The following is a 17,299-nucleotide window of genomic DNA, read 5'->3' on the forward strand; positions in this document are numbered from 1 at the left end:
TTGGTGTGTTCTTGGATTTGGTTTGTATTTTATTGAGTTTTTTGCATCGATGTTCCTGAGTGAAATTAGTCTGAAATTCTTTCTTTGTGAGTCTTTGTGTGGTTTAGGTATCAAGGTGACTGTGGCTTCATAGAATGAGTTTGACAATGTTTCTTCAGTTTCTATTATATGATAGTTTGAGAAGTATTGGTATTAGCTGTTCTTTGAATGTCTGGTTGAATTTTGCACTAAAACAATCTGGACCTAGGGTTTATTCGGTTGGGAGACTTTTGATGAATGCTTCTATTTCCTTAGGGATTATAAAACTGTTTCAACTGCTTGCCTGATCTTGATTTAACTTTGGTAAGTGAAATCTATACAGAAAATTGTCCATTTCTTTAAATATTCCAATTTGTGGAATATAGGCTTTTGAAATAAGGGCTAATGATTTTTAAAATTTCCTCATTGTCTGTTGTTATGTCCCTCTTTTTCATTTCTGTTTTTTTGTTAATTTGGATACTCTCCCTCTGCCTTTTAGTTTGCCTAATGGTTTGTCTACCTTGTTGATTTTCTCAAAGAACCAACTCTTGGTTTTCTTGGTTCTTTATATTATTCTCTTTGTTTCCACTGTATTGATCTCAGCCCTAAGTTTGATTATTTCCAGTCATCTATTCTTCTTTGGTGTGTTTGCTTCCTTCTGTTCTAGAGCTTTCAGGTGTGCTGCTAATCCCTACTAAATTACTAGTAGGGATCTCTGCAATTTCTTTACGAAGGCACTTAGTGCTATGAACTTTCCTCTTAGCACTGCTTTCATTGTGTCCCATAAGTTTGGGTATGTTTTGTCTTCATTTTCATTGAATACTAGAAAGCCTTTAATTTCTTTCTTTAGTTCCTCCCCAACCCAGTAGTCATTGAGTAGGAAGTTGTTAAGTTTCCATAAGTTTCTAAGCTTTCTGCTGTTTCTGTTGTTGTTGAGTCCCAGTTCTAATCCGTGGTTGTCGGATAAGATACAAAAGGTTATTTCAATCTTTTTGTATATGCTGAGGCTTGCTTTGTGACTATGTATATGGTCAGTTTTAGAGAAGGTTCTGTGAGATACTGAGAAGAGGGTATATTCTCTTGTGTTTGGGTGATCTGTTCTATAGATATCTGTTAGGTCCATTTGATTCATGAGGTCTATTAGTTTCTACATTTCCTTTCTTTTTTTTTCTTTTAATTTTTTTTTTTCAATGCAGTTTATTCAGAAACCTTGAACAATCCTCGGACCCTGGGGAAAGCCAGCCCACAGCTTAAATAGCCTCTGGGTAGCCAACCCAGGCGTGCCACGTGGGCAATGCAGATAGGTCCACATACATGGAAGCAAGCCAGATCCTCAGCCTTAGCCAAATGTGGAGTTGTTCGTGACAGCGAGCACTCACCATCGGGAAGGTGGAAGGCGGAAACCAGCTCCATCTTTAAGGCATAGCATTCCGCAGCTCTCTACAGTTCCCCCTTTTTGTTTTAGACGCATCTACATTTCCCCACGTAGTTTCTGTCTCAGCGATCTGTCCATTGGTGAAAGTGGGGTATTAAAGTCTCCCAGTATTAATGTATGGGGTTCTATGTGTGATTTAAGCTTTAGTAATGATTCTTTTACATATGAGAGTGGCCTTGCATTTGGAGCATATGTTCAGAATTGAGACATGGTCTTAGTGTATTAATTTTCTTTGACGTGGATGAAGTGTCCTCCATCTCTTTTGATTAATTTTGGTTGAAAGTCTATTTCATTATATACTAAAATGGCTAGTCCGCCTTACTTTTGGGGTACATATTCTTGGAAAAACTTTTTCCAGCCCTTTACTCTGAGGTAATGTGTATCTTTATTGCTGAGGTGTGTTTCTTTTATGCAGCAAAATGATGGGTCCTGGTTTCGTATCCATTTTGTTAGCCTGCATCTTTTTTATTGAGGAGTTGATGCCATTGATAATAAGAGATATTAGTGTCCAGTTGTTGTTACTTCCTGTTATTTTGATGATGGGGGCAGTAGTGTGTGTGTGTGTGTGTGTGTTTGTGTGTTTGTGTGTGTGTGTGTGTTTGTAATTCCTTTCTTTTGATTTTGCTGATGTGGAGTTCTTTAATACCTGTGTTTTCCTGGGTGGAGATGGCCTTCTTGGGTTAGAGTTTTCCTTTTAGTATCTTCTGTAGGGCTAGATTTGTGGATAGGTACTATTTAAATTTGGTTTTGTTGTGGACTATCTTGTTTTCTCCCTCTGTGGTAATTCAAACTTTTGAAGGGTATAGTAGTCAGGACTGACATCTGTGTTCTTTTAATGTCTTTAAGATATCTATCCAGGTCCTTCTGGCTTTTAGAGTTTCTGATTAGAAATCAGGTGTAGTTCTGATAGGTTTGCCTTTATTTGTGACCTGGCCTTTGTCCCCAGTAGTTTCCAATATCCTCTCTGTGTCCTGTACATTTTGTGTGTTGATTATTATGTGGCAGGGTGATTTTCTTTTCTGGTCCAATCTATTGGGTGTTCTGTAAGTTTCCTGTCTGTTTATAGGTCTCTCTTTCCTTAGGTTGGGGAAGTTTTATTCTATGATTTTGTTGAAAATATTTTCTGGAAACTCAGTGGCAGGCTCTTTGACCTTCCCAACCCCCAAGGGAGGAGCAGCCCTGTTAGGCCACAGAGGAGGACTTTGCAGCCAGTCCTGAAGATACCTGATAAAACAGGGTCAGATGAAAGGGGAGGAGGTCCCAATCAGTAGACTTGGAAAGGGGCAGGGAGGAGATGAGGGAGGGAGGGGTTGGGAGGGAATGAGGGAGCAGGATACAGATGGGATACAGAGTTAATAAAATGTAACTAATAATAAAAAAATAAAAATTAAAAGAAAATATTTTCTGGACCTTGGAGCTTGGAGTCCTTTTTCTATTCCCATTATTCTTAGGTTTGGTCTTTTCATAGTGTCCCAGATTTCTTGGAAATTCTGTGCCAGGAGCTTTTTAGTTTTAACATTTTCTTTGACTAATGTATCAATTTCTTCAATTGTATCTTCTACCTTGAGATTCTCTCTTCTATCTCTTGTATTCTGTTAGTGATGCTTGTGTCTGTATTTCCTGTCCGCTTTCCTAGGTTTTCATTTCCAGTATCACCTCAGATTGTATTATCTTTATTGCTTCTAGTTCCATTTTTAGGTCTTAAACAGTTTTATTTATTTCCTTCTCTGATTTGATTATAGTTTTCCATATTTATTTAATTCAATGAAAACTTCTTGGTTTAAAAACTTACTATATTTTGATTTAAATTCAAAAATAAAAACATGTACCAGAAAACACAATGTCAATTTTCAACTGAGTTTCTATTTCTTGGTTTTAAATTTTTAAAAATTAATAAAATAGTATGGAACACAAATACAAATTAGTAAAGAACCATGGGATATGCTTCTTTTTTCTTTTTATTATTAGTTACCTGTTATTAACTCCGTATCCCAGTTGTATCCTGCTCCCTCATTCCCTCCCAATCCCACCTTCCCTCGCTCATCTCCTCCCTGCCCCTTTCCAAGTTTCTGATAGGGCAGGACCTCCTCCCTTTTCATCTGACCCTGTTTTATCAGGTATCTTCAGGACTGGTTGCAAAGTCCTCATCTGTGGCCTAGCAGGGCTGCTCCTCCCTTGGCGTTTGGGGAGGTCAAAGAGCCTGCCATTGAGTTCATGTCAGAAATAGTCCCTATTCCCCTTACTAGGGAAACCCACTCGTTTACTGAGCTACCACAGCTACATCCAAGCAGAGGTTCTAGGTTATATCCATACATGGTCCTTGATTGGGTAAACAGTCTCATATAAGACCCCTGTGCCCAGATATATTTGGTCCTTGTAGATCTCCTGTCCTCTCCATGTTGGACATGCTTCTAATGCATCTGTCAATGACTTGAGCATTTAGCCAAGGTGTCCAGCTAGCTGAACTACATACCATGTTTCCAGGAACATGCTCAAATAGGAGGATTTCAAACTAAAGATAACAGTAGCACTTACCTAGCACATTTAGAAAACTTGTAGACAAGAAGATCTGGTGGAGTTAGAAAAAAGACACCAATAGCTCCCCAACCAAGATTTATGACCTCTGAAGTCATGAGAGTTTAAACAGGAGTATTTGACATTAATCAAATTCGAACAATTAAAGTAAAATAAAAAAGTAATGACTTACTATGTGATATGTTTGTGTGTGTGTGTGTGTGTGTGTACACTGAACTGACAATAAAAAGTAATGTGAGTAGTATTTACAGATCTCTCCTAAATAAAGGACTCAACAATCCATTGCTGGAAATTGAAAAGGCAGCTTGAATGTATTCCAGATTTATGTAGGTTTATATATGATATATGGTCATTGTCTAATGACATATTTTGCTTTGAATATTTATTGTAGGTATGTGAACATATATTTCAAAAATGTTAAATCCATAAGTTCTTTGTCTAGGTTCAGAAAGCATCAACATTGGCAAATTAAAATTCTTACACACATGTTTGACTGTACTTCAACAAAATTAAACAGCAAATCAAATGTACTATTTGGAGTCATGCCTTGAACCACTACCTAAGCCATTCAAGCTCAGACCTTTTTCTTTCTCTTCTACCTTTACCTACCTACAACTAAGCTACTCCATGTCTGACTTCTTTTTCTTCTCTCATTTAGTGTTGCTGCACTAATGCATCAACTCATCCAGAAGACAGACCTTTAAAGTCAGCACTGCATGCAACCAAGACAAAGGGCAACCTCCTCTGCTGTCTCATAAGATATGGTGGTGGCTATGGGTGGGCCTGTGATGCTCATGAGGATAAATCATCTGCTCCTCTGGCTGGAGATGTTGATCATTCATTCAAAATGGCCCCTGATTGGGTATGCTCAACACACCAGCCTCCCAGAAGTTGTGACACCCTTACAGGTCCCAGGAAACAGAACAATGTGGGCTATGGGATGGCTGACCTACAGCCTGCACTTTGGAGGACAGAGACATTTTATCTGCATAAAAGCCAAGAAGTTCTTGGTATCTAGACACTTCTCTCTATTCACTTACACTGACCAAGGAACTGTACATGAGAACCAGCCCTTTATCAAGAAGGATTGCTACTACCATGGCTATGTGGATGGAGACCCAGAATCCATGGTTGCTCTTACCACCTGTTTTGGGGGATTTCAAGGAATGTTACAGGTAAATGGCACAGTATATGAAATCAAGCCCAAGAGACTTTCTTCCACATCTGAACATTTGGTTCACAAGACAGAGAGCAAGGAGACAGAATTACTTTCGATGAGATGTGCATTAACAGAAGAAGAGCTAGCACGACAAATGAAGCTTCGAGAGAAAGATAACCCCACTCTGATGCAAAGCAACTATGAGGGATGGTGGACCCACAAGCGTTTTCTTGGCCTGGCATTGGTTGTTGACCATGAGCGAATTCGTTATCACGACAATAATATTTCACGAGTGTTAGTGGAAATAGTCCTCATTGTTAATATAATAAATGAGATTTATCATACATTGGATATTGAGGTAGTTTTAAACGGAGTAGAGATGTGGGATAAAGGAAACCCATTCCAAGTGAACACCATAAAGAAACTCCTAAAAGATTTTTGTTCTTGGAAGACTGTCAGCATCAATAATCGTATTCCAAATGATATTGCCCATCTCTTTGTGAACCATTATTTTGGTGTCTACCTTGGTTTGGCTTATCTTGGAACTGCCTGTAGGCCAATTTTTAATTGTGGAGTTGATCGTCTCATAGGACATAATCTTCTTTATTTTGGATATATTGCAGCCCATGAGATGGGTCATAATTTGGGTATGTGGCATGATGATGTCTCATGTACTTGTGGAGCAAAAGCATGCTTAATGGCTGCAACAAGCAGTGGCATCCAGAAGTTCAGTAACTGCAGTTATGCTGCATTTTGGAGAACATATGCTACTACCAACTGCATGAACAAGGAAAAGAAGCCAATAAGCAAGCATGAACACAAGTTCTGTGGAAACGGTGTGGTTGATGATGGAGAGCAGTGTGATTGTGGATCTTCGCAGAGGTGTGTAAAAGATCCATGTTGTACATTGGGTTGCAGGCTCAAAGATAGAGCTACCTGTGCTTTTGGGCTTTGTTGCAAACATTGCCAGATCATGCCAGCAGGCACAGTGTGTAGAAAAAAGAACAATGAATGTGACCTTCCAGAATGGTGCAATGGACATTCATATGAGTGTCCTAGTGATGTTTATTTGCTTGATGGGAGCCCCTGTGAAGATGGTGGCTACTGCTATGAAAAGAAATGCAATAACCGAGAGAAACAGTGTCAGCAAATCTTTGGCAAAGAAGCCAGGAGTGCAGCTGAGGGATGCTACAGGAAAATCAACACCCAAGGTGACCGTTTTGGCAACTGTGGTATATCCAAAAGTACATACTTAAGATGTAATGACTCAGACGTCCTCTGTGGGAGAGTTCAGTGCAAGGATGTAACAGGTATTCCCGTTTTGGAAGATCATTCCACTGTACACTGCACTCACTTCAATGGTGTGACCTGTTGGGGGACTGACTACCATTATGGGATGACAATGCCTGACATCGGTTCTGTGAAAGATGGCGCAGACTGTGGTCCAGAGCATGTGTGCATGAATAAGAAGTGTGTCCATAAGTCAGTTTGGGCAAGCCCATGTTCATCAGAGACTTGCAATATGAAAGGCGTGTGCAACAATTTACATCACTGCCACTGCAATGTGGGGTGGGACCCTCCATATTGCCTAGAGAGAGGCTTTGGAGGGAGTGTTGACAGTGGCCCTTTCCGTGAGAAAGAAGATACTTCTAAGGAAAGAACGATTATATTGACTTTTATTCTTTATGTTAGTTTTTCACTATTGGGGTTTGTATTGCTTGGGGTTTCATATGGGTATCTAAAATCACTTAGTAATAAAGAACCTCATTCTTCAGATGGGTAACAAGAAAGCAGTGTTTCAAGCACTTGAAACAATAAAAAGTATGAAATTTCAGAAGTAGCAACAAATATTCACAAATTATCTATGTCTGACTGTGTACCCTCTAGACATGGGAAACATTGTTTCACAATTCACTGATACAAGTTCTACAGATATTTAATATTTCAGGATTGAAAAACTCATCATTCAATAAATCCCTGGATCCTAGTACATAACTAATGTTCTTCACTCCCAGCAATTTTACAGCTTCATACTTCATGTTTTTTGAGACAGGGTTTGTCTGTGTAGCTTGGCTATTCTTGACTCATTTTGTGAGTCAAGATGGTCTCAAACTCACAAAGATTTGCCTGCCTTTGCCTTTCTAAGTTTTGGGATTACAGGTATGTACCACTGTTCCCAGCTTAATTTGTCATTTTTAATTGAAAAATTCATGATATATTTTGATCATATTTCCCTTCCCCCAACTCCTGCCAGTTTTCCCCAGCTCCCTACCCATCTAAATTTATGATTTTTCTTTCTCGCTTTTAACATACAGACAGACAAAGCCCCCCCTCCCACAGAAATGAAAATCAAAATAAGCAAATGCTCAATGAAACAAAAATTGTTCAAACAAAAAAGAAAGCAAAATACTTTTTTTTAAACCCTACAAAAATACCATTTAATTTGATTTGTGTTGGCCAACTGATCTTGAGCATTGGGTCTGCCTGAAGTTAACATAAACAGTAAGATTTGATTAGAGAAAACTAACTTTTTATCTGCCAGTGTATATCAATTTCAGATACATTCTTGTTGAACAGTGGTAGCCCATGTTACTTCGCCCTTAATTCTGCAAATCTGTATAAATTGAATATTTGTAGGCCTTGTTCTTGCTGCTAGTTTCTGTGAATTCATGTATGTATCAGTCCTGTTATGTCTAGAAGACACTGTGTCCTTGAAGTCATATATCCCCTCTGGCTCTTAAAATCTTTCTAACTCTTCTATATAGATATCCAAGCTTGAGAGGAAGGCTTTAATGAAGTGATCTCATTTAGGTATGATTTAGGTAAGAAGTCTCTCTCTCTCTCTCTCTCTCTCTCTCTCTCTCTCTCTCTCTCTGTGTGTGTGTGTGTGTCTGTCTGTCTGTTTCTCTCTCTCTCTATCTCTATCTCTATCTCTATCTCTCTGTCTCTATGTCGCCCTCAACAGTGTTTCTCTTGTAACTTTGGCAATCCTGGAACTTTCTCTGTAGACCAGGTCAAACTCACCAGGATCTGCCTGCCTCTGCCTCAGAAGTACTGGGATTAAAGGCATGCTACCACCACTGGACAAAAGGAGTGTTCTTAAGTCTCTTAGTCTATGCATTGTCCAATTGTGGGTTTTTGTGTTAGTTATCATCTCCTATAAGGAGAAGTGACTCTGATAGGCCTGAATGCAGCATTGATCTTTGGTTATATAATATGTCATGAGTAGTCTTGTTATTATTACATTCCTTTAACAAAGTAATAGCATTGCGTTTATCCCTAAGCCTGTGCCATATCTAGATTCTGATTCTTGGCCATTCTACCATTGCCAGATACAGGTTCCCTCTTATAGAGTGGGCCTTAAATCAAGTCATAAAGTGGCTGTTTTCTCCCATAACATTTGCACCACAGTTGCGCCAGTATATCCTGCAGGAAGGTTTCTGTTACAGGTCACAGGTTGATAGCTGAGAGATGATTGCCTTTCACCTCCAATAGCATGTGGAGGATATTCCAGTACCACAAAAATTAGTCATTGAGGTGAAACTTCTAACTAGGCACATGGTTGATTTTTCCGTCTTAGGTGACATAGATAAGTGCTTTCTTCTCCAATAGGGCCTTGCCATAAGTTTGTGGAAAATAACAATGCCCTTGGCAACACTCTGTCATGTTGGGTGTTTCATGGGCCTCTTGGGCCAAAAAGTCAAGATGATGTAACTCATTCCTACCACTGGAGGTATCGATTAGTGGCATATGATGGTGTTATCTAGATGGGGCATTGACTGCCCTCATATTTGGTAAAACAATTTAAACTCCTTTCATATGTATATATTTTAGGAAGTTTCTACAGTAGTAGGTTTCTATATGGTTTTTCAAATGTCCTTTAGCATTACTTATCCCTGTCCATCTTCCCTTTTTACCCCTCTCTTCCACTCCTTGCCTATTTGACCATCCTGTTCTAGTTTCATCTTTATATATCCATAATAATAAATTTTGTTATTCTTTTATTCAGAGATCCTTTCCTCCCCTTTACTCTCTCATTAGGTTACTGGACTCTGTGGTTATTCTGATAGTAGCACCCATATTGAAGACATAAAAAGGATCATCCATACATAAAAGATAATATACAGTATTTGTTACTGTCTGGGTTTCCTCACTCAGTGTGTGTGTGTGTGTGTGTTTTAATTCTATCCATTTACTTGAACATACCATACTTTCACTTTTCTTAACAGCTAGATAACATTTAAGTGTACTAAGTTTTTATTAGCCATCATCCGCTGATGGACATCTAGGCTGTTTCCAATTTCTAGCTATTATGAATAAAGCAACAGTGGACATGGATTAGAAAGTATCTGTGAGCCGGGCATTGTGGCACATGCCTTTAATCCCAGCAGTCAGGGAGGCAGAGGCAGGAAGATATCTGTGAGTTTGAGGCCAGCCTAGTCTACAAAGTGTGTCCAGGACAACCAAGGCTATACAAAGAAACTCTTTCTCAAAAAAAAAACAAAACAAACAAAACAGTATCTCTGTAGTAGGATGTGGAGTGCTTTGTGTATATGCCCAGAAGTGGTATAGTTGGATCTTTAAGATCTAATTCCAGCTTCCTTGGGAGCCATAAAACTGATTTCCATAGTGGCTGTACAAGTTTGCATTCCCACCAGCAATGAGTAAGTATTACCTGTTCCTCACATGACATGCCTTCAGTCCTCAACATGAGCTGTCACTTGTTTTATTGATTTTGGCCATCGTGATTGGGATAAGATGAAATCTCAAAGTAGTTTAAATTTCCATTTCCCTAATGGCTAAGAATGTTGAACATTTCTTTAAGTGTTTCTTAGCCATTAGTGTTTCATCTTTTGAGAACTCTTTGTTTAGTTCTGTACCCCATTTTTCAATTGGGTTGGGATTTTTTTTACGTCCATATTTTAGTTATGTATTTTTAATACTAATCTTTTATTAGCTGTGTAATTGGTAAATATTTTTCCCATTATGTGGCCTGCCAGTGTGCCTTAGTGGTGGTATCTTGGGCTATACAGAAGATTTTCAGTTTCATGAGGTCCAATTTATTAATTGTTGATCTTAGTGCCTGCACTAAATGGTGTTCTATTCAGGAAGTCCTTTCTTATCACAATGAGTTCAAGACTAGTCTCCAACACTCTCTTCTATCAGATCCAAGGTATCTGGCCTTATGTGAAGGTTCTTGATCCACTTGGAGTTGAGTGCAGGATGATAAATATGATTCTATTTGCATTCTTCTACATGCCATCTAGTTTGACCAGCACCACTTTTTTATTTTTACTCTAGCTCCACAGTACGACTTGAATTATGCGATGGTAATATTTTCTATAATTCTTTTGTTATTCAGAATTTAAGCTATCCCAAGTGTTTTCTGTTCCCATGTGAAGCTGATTTTTTTTTTCAATTTATCTGAAGCATTGTGTTGGGATTTTGGTGGCAATTGCACTGAATATTTACATTTTTTTCTTTAATGAGTATGCAGTGTCCTTCATCATCTCTTATACTTCATTTTAGTTTGAAGTCTATTTTTGTTTGGCATTATAATGGCTGCACATCCTTATTTCTTGGATCCATTTGCTAGGAATACCTTTTCTCATCCTTTACCCTGAGGAGATGTCTATTCCTGGTGTAGAAATATATTTCTTGAATGCACTAGAGAGATGGATCTTGTTTGCACATATATTCTGTAAGTCTGTGTCTTTTTAGTGGGGGAAGTGAGACTATTGATATTGAGAGCTATCAATGAGCAGTGTTTATTTTATTGTTATCGTTAACATGGTTTTATTTACATTCTTTTACATGCTATCTAATTTGATAGGCACCTTTAAAAAAAATTATAGCTCTTTTGTACAACTGTGGGTTGGTGGGTGATACCTTGATGGTCTCTCAGTGTTTGTAGAACATCTCTTCAGGCCCTTCCAGGATTTCAGAGTCTTCATTGAAGAGCCTCATTTTATTTTAAGGGTCTGCCTTTATATCTTACTTCATGTTTTTACTTTGCAACTTTTAATACACTTTTGTTGTTGTTGTTGTTGTTGTTCTGTACATTTAGTGTTTTAATTATGTGTTGTAGGGACTTTCTGGTGCAGCCTGGTTTGAACTTCTGCAAGTATGATGCACACTGTTGCAGTCTCTGTGACTCTTCGTATTATGTGTAAGTACTGCTGTGTCTGAAAGACACTGTTTGCTTGGAGTAGCCTCCTTGCAATCTATCCACCTCCTCTTCTACATAGATCCCTGAGCTTTGAGGAAAGTTGTTTGATAAACACATCCCACTGAGTGGTGAGTGCTCCAATGTCTCTCACTTTCTGTACATTTCTCAGCTGTGGGTCTCTGTATTAATTTCCATCTTCCGCAAGAAGACACCTCAGTGATAAAGGTAGAGTGAGACACTGATCTATGAGTATAACAATATGTGATCAGTAGACATTTTGTCATGTTTATTTAGCAGAGTAAGAATATTATTACTTTTCCTCCTAGGCCCATTATATATCTAGCCACAGGTTTTTTACCTCTTTAGTAATGCCATATACAGGTGTTTCATCTCATAGAGTGGGCTTTAGGTCCAATCAGAAAGTCATCGGTTACTCTTAAAACATGTGTGCCATTGTCGCACCAGTATATCTCCTACGCAATTTGCTGCTGTAGGACATAGGTTTTTGTGGCTAGATAATATTAATGATTACTTTTCTTATCCAGTACTGTGCATAGCACCTTCCAGCATCATGAATGTGACTAACACTGAAGGCCTTTTGAAAAGCCATATGGAAGCCTACGCTGGTAGAAGCTTTCTAAAATATGCACATACATAAAGGGGACTTAAATGGAGTCACAACATAATGGGAGAGACAAAGCCCCTACTAGATAGCTTATGCCACCAAGAAAAACCTCCAATGCCAGGAATAGGCTACAGTTTTTTTTTGTTGTTATTTGGATAAGGGGGGCCCATAGACTCCCCCAAAACATCACAGGCTATTGTTGAGGCTATTGGCTACTCTCCATGATAATGGTAAGGCCCTGTTGCTGAAGATACAACTTATATCAATGACATGCAGAAATAGAGCTTTGCTCAACTGGAAGCTTCACCACTATTGAATCGATGGTGGTGTTTTTACATAAGTTAGGGGAAGAGCAGATGGCCATCCTTTGTTCATCCTAGCTTGATGCCTGGCTTCGTAGCTAAAGTTGTTTTATGCCTAGGACTCAAAAATATCAAATCAAGTCAAACCAAACCCAGGCAGCATAGTATGGAAGGAGAAAGACAGAGGCTTGCAGATGGAACTGCCAAAGACCTGCCCTCCTGTGCTGGTAAGGCCCTGTTGCTGAAGATACAACTTATATCAATGACATGCAGAAATAGAGCTTTGCTCAACTGGAAGCTTCACCACTATTGAATCGATGGTGGTGTTCTTACCTAAGTTAGGGGAAGAGCAGATGGCCGTCCTTTGTTCATCCTAGCTTGATGCCTGGCTTCGTAGCTAAAGTTGTTTTATGCCTAGGACTCAAAAATATCAAATCAAGCCAAACCAAACCCAGGCAGCATAGTATGGAAGGAGAAAGACAGAGGCTTGCAGATGGAACTGCCAAAGACCTGCCCTCCTGTGCATGGCACAGACAGGCCCATGGGCACCGGCTTGCCAAGATACCAAAGTGTGGGTGGAGGAGGTCATCTAGGGGCCTGCCAGCTGCATGGTCAGCCCATGGCTGGAGCCACCACAATGTGCAAGGATGCAGTGTTTAGATGGGAGGGGAAGAAAAGTGGAGCAGCTTGAGCATTATGAAGAAAGACTGAATTGGAGACGAGGGTAGAGAGGGGTAGCTCGTTATGAGTGGCTAACCCTGCAACCTGGGGCCATGGTGAAGTCCAAGCTAAGCGGCCACTGAGGTTCATGTCTGAGTTTGTGACTACATAGTGGCAGGGGTCGCTGTCAATGTCCATGGCTCATATTACTACTAGAGAATATGGGGCTATCCATGGTCAGGGAAGCCCCCCAGGGACCACCTGGATGTCCAGAGACTATGCGGAACTGTCCCTGTTCCTCACTGGATGTGGCCTCATTTCTCACCGTTAGCAGCACTCTGAAGATCGAGCCCTGTGCCTCACCCAGGTAGTACGGTGGAGCTGGTCCTTATGATGGGAGCTATAAGTGAGCTTGACCAGAGGGCTTGAGTGTAAGAGAGTTGACCCAGATACTTGTCTGCCATGGGTTGGCACAGGTACACAGATGATGCCCTACCCCACCTCTTGCCACCTCTGTCAGTCTGAAAATCTACCTACAGGACCAAGAGCTTGGGAGAACTATCCCTGCACCTCACCTGAATAACACATCAGAGCTGACCCTTGCGGTAGGGGTGCAGATGAGACAGCCCTGAGGACAAGAGCACCGAAGAGCAGACCATATTATTTGTCTGCCTGCCATGAGGTGGCGTGGGTGTGGGAATGATGCCCTCTCCCCCCGCAACACACACACTCCACCTGCCATAGTTGGGAGAGCTGGCCCTGAGGGCATGAGAGAAGGGGAGTTATCCCTGCTCTTTTTGGCTATAGCACTCAGGAGAGAAGGCCCTGCACCTTGCCTTAATGGCGAAGGCATGGGTGAACCATCCCGGAGGGTGTGAGAGAAGGAGAGCTGGCCCAGCCCCTCACAGGCTGCAGCATTTGCGAGAGTGGGCCTCACGTTCCAAAGCTGTAAGATCTCCATGACACAAGGCAACAACAGGATAACTGGGAGGAGTACCAATGAGAATCCAGTATTGATGGTGTAACAGAAGCCAGAGATCTTGAACCAGATCAATGACTCCGCAAGGAACATTTGCAAGTGAAAATGTATGGGACACACTGTGACATACTACAGCTTCTACAATGAGATATTTTCTATGCTTTGTTTGTTCTTGGTGGTGGTGGTGGTGATGGTGTGTGTATGTCTGTATATTTTGTGTGTATCTTATATTTTGGGGGAAGGGGTTGCAAGGACAAAGGGCAATATGAGAGGATGGAGAGATGAGTGGGAGTTGGCTGCATGATGTGAAATTCACAAATCTATAAAAGTTAAAAAAATACTAAGTTTTTCTAGGGCTGTGATGTTGGTTCTTTTTTGTTAGACTGTTGTTTGGACCACATGGGCTTTAATCCCAGCACTCCCCTGCATTTAACTATACAAATTACTATCAATAGGTATGCCCATAGTGAAAGAATATCAGTAATCAGTGGACAAATTGATCATTCTTTAAGAACTAATAATTTTAACTAACAAAGAGACAAATATATGCTGATATGAGCGTATATTCTAATACCTAAATTGCAGATTCCGGCCACAATTCTGCACTATCCTAAAGGTGACTCATTGCTGATACTTGCCCTGCCCCTCTTAGTCTGCTCTCTGTGTCTGCTTTTTACCAGTCTTATTTTTCTCTCTGAAATTATTTAGATGCCACTCCTGCATGTTGCACACTGGCTGAGAAAGCATTGACCCACAGATCTGCAGCATACCTGGGGCAGCCTCGGGCCAAGTTTCAGTAGGGTCATGACAGAAGCCCTGACTTTCATTACTAGAATGACAGATAGGTCTGGAGTTTTGGGTGCTATAGTGTTATCACTGATTCTTTGATGCTTTAAACATCTGTTATAATGTTTTTCATTTATGATTTTTAATCATCTCATTTTTATCCCTTAATTTAGCTAAGACTTTATGTATTATCTTAAAAATAAAATAACTCTTAGTTTTATTGATTCTTTTTTTCCTCCTCTTTTTTTTTCCTGCTTTGTTTTATGTATATGCATTTTTCCCTCTTCTAATTTTAGGCTTAGTTTCTTCTCTGTTTTCTAATTCTTTTAGACACAAAATCTTTTGGGGGATTGTGTTTCTTTCTTTTTTAAAAAACACTAATTTTTTTTATTAATTAGAATTTATTTGTTTTGTATCCCAATTGTAGTCTCCTCCCTTGTCCCTCCCAACTCCACCCTCCCTCTCTTTTTTTCACCATGCCCCTCCTCCAGTCCACTGATAGGGGAGGCCCTCTTCCCATTTCATCTGATCCTAGTCTATCAGGTCTCATCAGGACTGGCTGCATTGTCTTCCTCTGTGGCCTGGTAAGGTTACTCCCACCTCAGGGGGGGAAGGGGGTGATCAAAGAGCCAGCCACTCAGTTCATGTCAGAGACAGTCCCTGTTCCCCTTACTAGGGAACACACTTGAACACAGAGCTGCCATGGGCTACATCTGTGCAGGGGTTCTAGGTTATCTCCATGCATGGTCCTTGGTTGGAGTATCAGTCTCAGAAAAGATCCCTGTGCACAGATTTTTTTCTCTTCTTGTGGAGCTCCTGTCCCCTCCAGGTCTTTCTATCTCCTCCTTCTTTTGTAAGATTCCCTGCACTCTGCCCAAAGTTTGGCTATGAGTCTCAGCATCTGCTTTGATACCCTGCCAGGTAGAGTCTTTCAGAGGTCCTCCGTGGTAGGTTTCTTCCCTGTTCCCTGTTTTCTCCCTCTTCCGATAAACAAAATCGTACTGCTTATCTTGGATTATTATCTTCAGAATAGTCTTCTGTCAATTTTATTATAAGATGTCTTAATTTAAACATTTAAAATTTTAACCTTTGTAGAGGCCTTTTCGTTATTTACACACAAATGTCTTATTTTTCTTCTCTACATTTTGGAATCTTTTAATTCTTTTCTCATATTTTATGTAACATTCATTTCTAGTTCTATTTAACAGGACATTTCTAAATAAAATATAAAATCAGCTTATATGTATTTTTGATGTAGCAATCTATCGTTATATTATCTGATGTGAACTGTTCTCTATTACTGACAAATATAAAGCTTTAAAGAAATGGGTGCCCCTCGTCATTTCTCTTTCTATTGGCTAAAGCTTCAAGATTATATCTGAGATTTCCAAGCATTGGCAAGCATTTGCCTTGCAAGTGTGAGGATCCACATTCAGATCCTGAGAACCCATGTAAAAGGCTGGGTACATTGGTGTGCCAGTAATCCTAGCACTGCAAGATAGGGGGCAGAGACAGGCAAGTCCCTGGAAGCAGACATGCACTGACATCCCCAGATGCACCCATCCACGTGAGTGTGTGCATGTGTGCATGCTCCTGTTTGTGTGTCTGTACATGCATGTGCATGTGTGTGCGTGCATGTGAGTGTGTGCGTGAAGGTGTGCCTGTGTGCATTCTGTGTGTGTATGTGCATGTGTATGCATCTGTGTACATATACGCATGCTTCTGTGTGTGCATGTATGTGTGATGCATGCATGAGGGTATGTGTGTGTGTATGTGAGTGGGTGCATACGTGTGAGTGCACATGTTTGTGTGCATGTGTGCATGCCTGTGTGTGTGCATGTGTGTGCATGCATTGAGTGTGTACTTGCACACTCGCCAAGATCACATCTGGTTAGGCAGTTTCCGTTCATCCTAAGAAGAGGAGATTATTGTAGTTTTCCTAGCACAGATTTTTCTGTTCAGGTTTCAGTCCCTGTGTTAGGGTGAAATTTACAATGAGTCCCTGAAGGTTGTCCCTGCCTGGGGTTTGTTTATTTTTTGCTTTTAAGTCAAAATAATCTTGGAAAGCAATATTTCTACTGTATCAGGTACAAATTGCCAAATCAGTGATTGATGCCTATGACCATCTCTTCATGTCATGTTCCTTTTAATCATCTTCCCTCCATTTCTCACTTTACCCTTTAGAGACTTGCGTATGCACATATTGATTTATTTGATAATGTGACATAATTCCACAGGCCTTCTTCTCTGATTACTGCTCGCCTTTCTGATGAGGCCGTTCACACAGCCTGCCTCTGTGTGTGCTACTTTTATATTGTGCTTCATTTAGTCTATGATTGCAACTCCATTGTATTCTTCATTTCAGTCATTGTGTTCTTTAGATCCATATCACCTTCATCTTTTTGGAAATTCTAATGTTGTCTATATGTTATTTTCCTAAAATTGTTGATTTAACTATTTGTGTACATTGCACCCTTCCATGCTTCCTTGAAATCAATATTTTTAATTCATTTATAGGTAATTTCATTTCTCCACCTTCCTCTCTTTTCTGTTCTCCTTTACTTCTCCTAATAATTTTGCCCAATGTTTAATCAATTAAAAAGTCTTTAAGGGCACATCTTGGGTTTTATT

General features: G+C 40.0%; 1 pseudogene; it reads left to right on the top strand.

The window, feature by feature from the left end:
- The first annotated feature begins 4,704 nt into the window (after nt 1–4,704).
- Nucleotides 4,705–17,299, top strand: part of LOC110540318 (disintegrin and metalloproteinase domain-containing protein 25-like) — a 30,782-nt pseudogene continuing 18,187 nt past the window's right edge.

The sequence above is a fragment of the Meriones unguiculatus genome, chromosome 4, assembly GCF_030254825.1.
Source record: "Meriones unguiculatus strain TT.TT164.6M chromosome 4, Bangor_MerUng_6.1, whole genome shotgun sequence".
NCBI classification, from domain to species: domain Eukaryota; kingdom Metazoa; phylum Chordata; class Mammalia; order Rodentia; family Muridae; genus Meriones; species Meriones unguiculatus.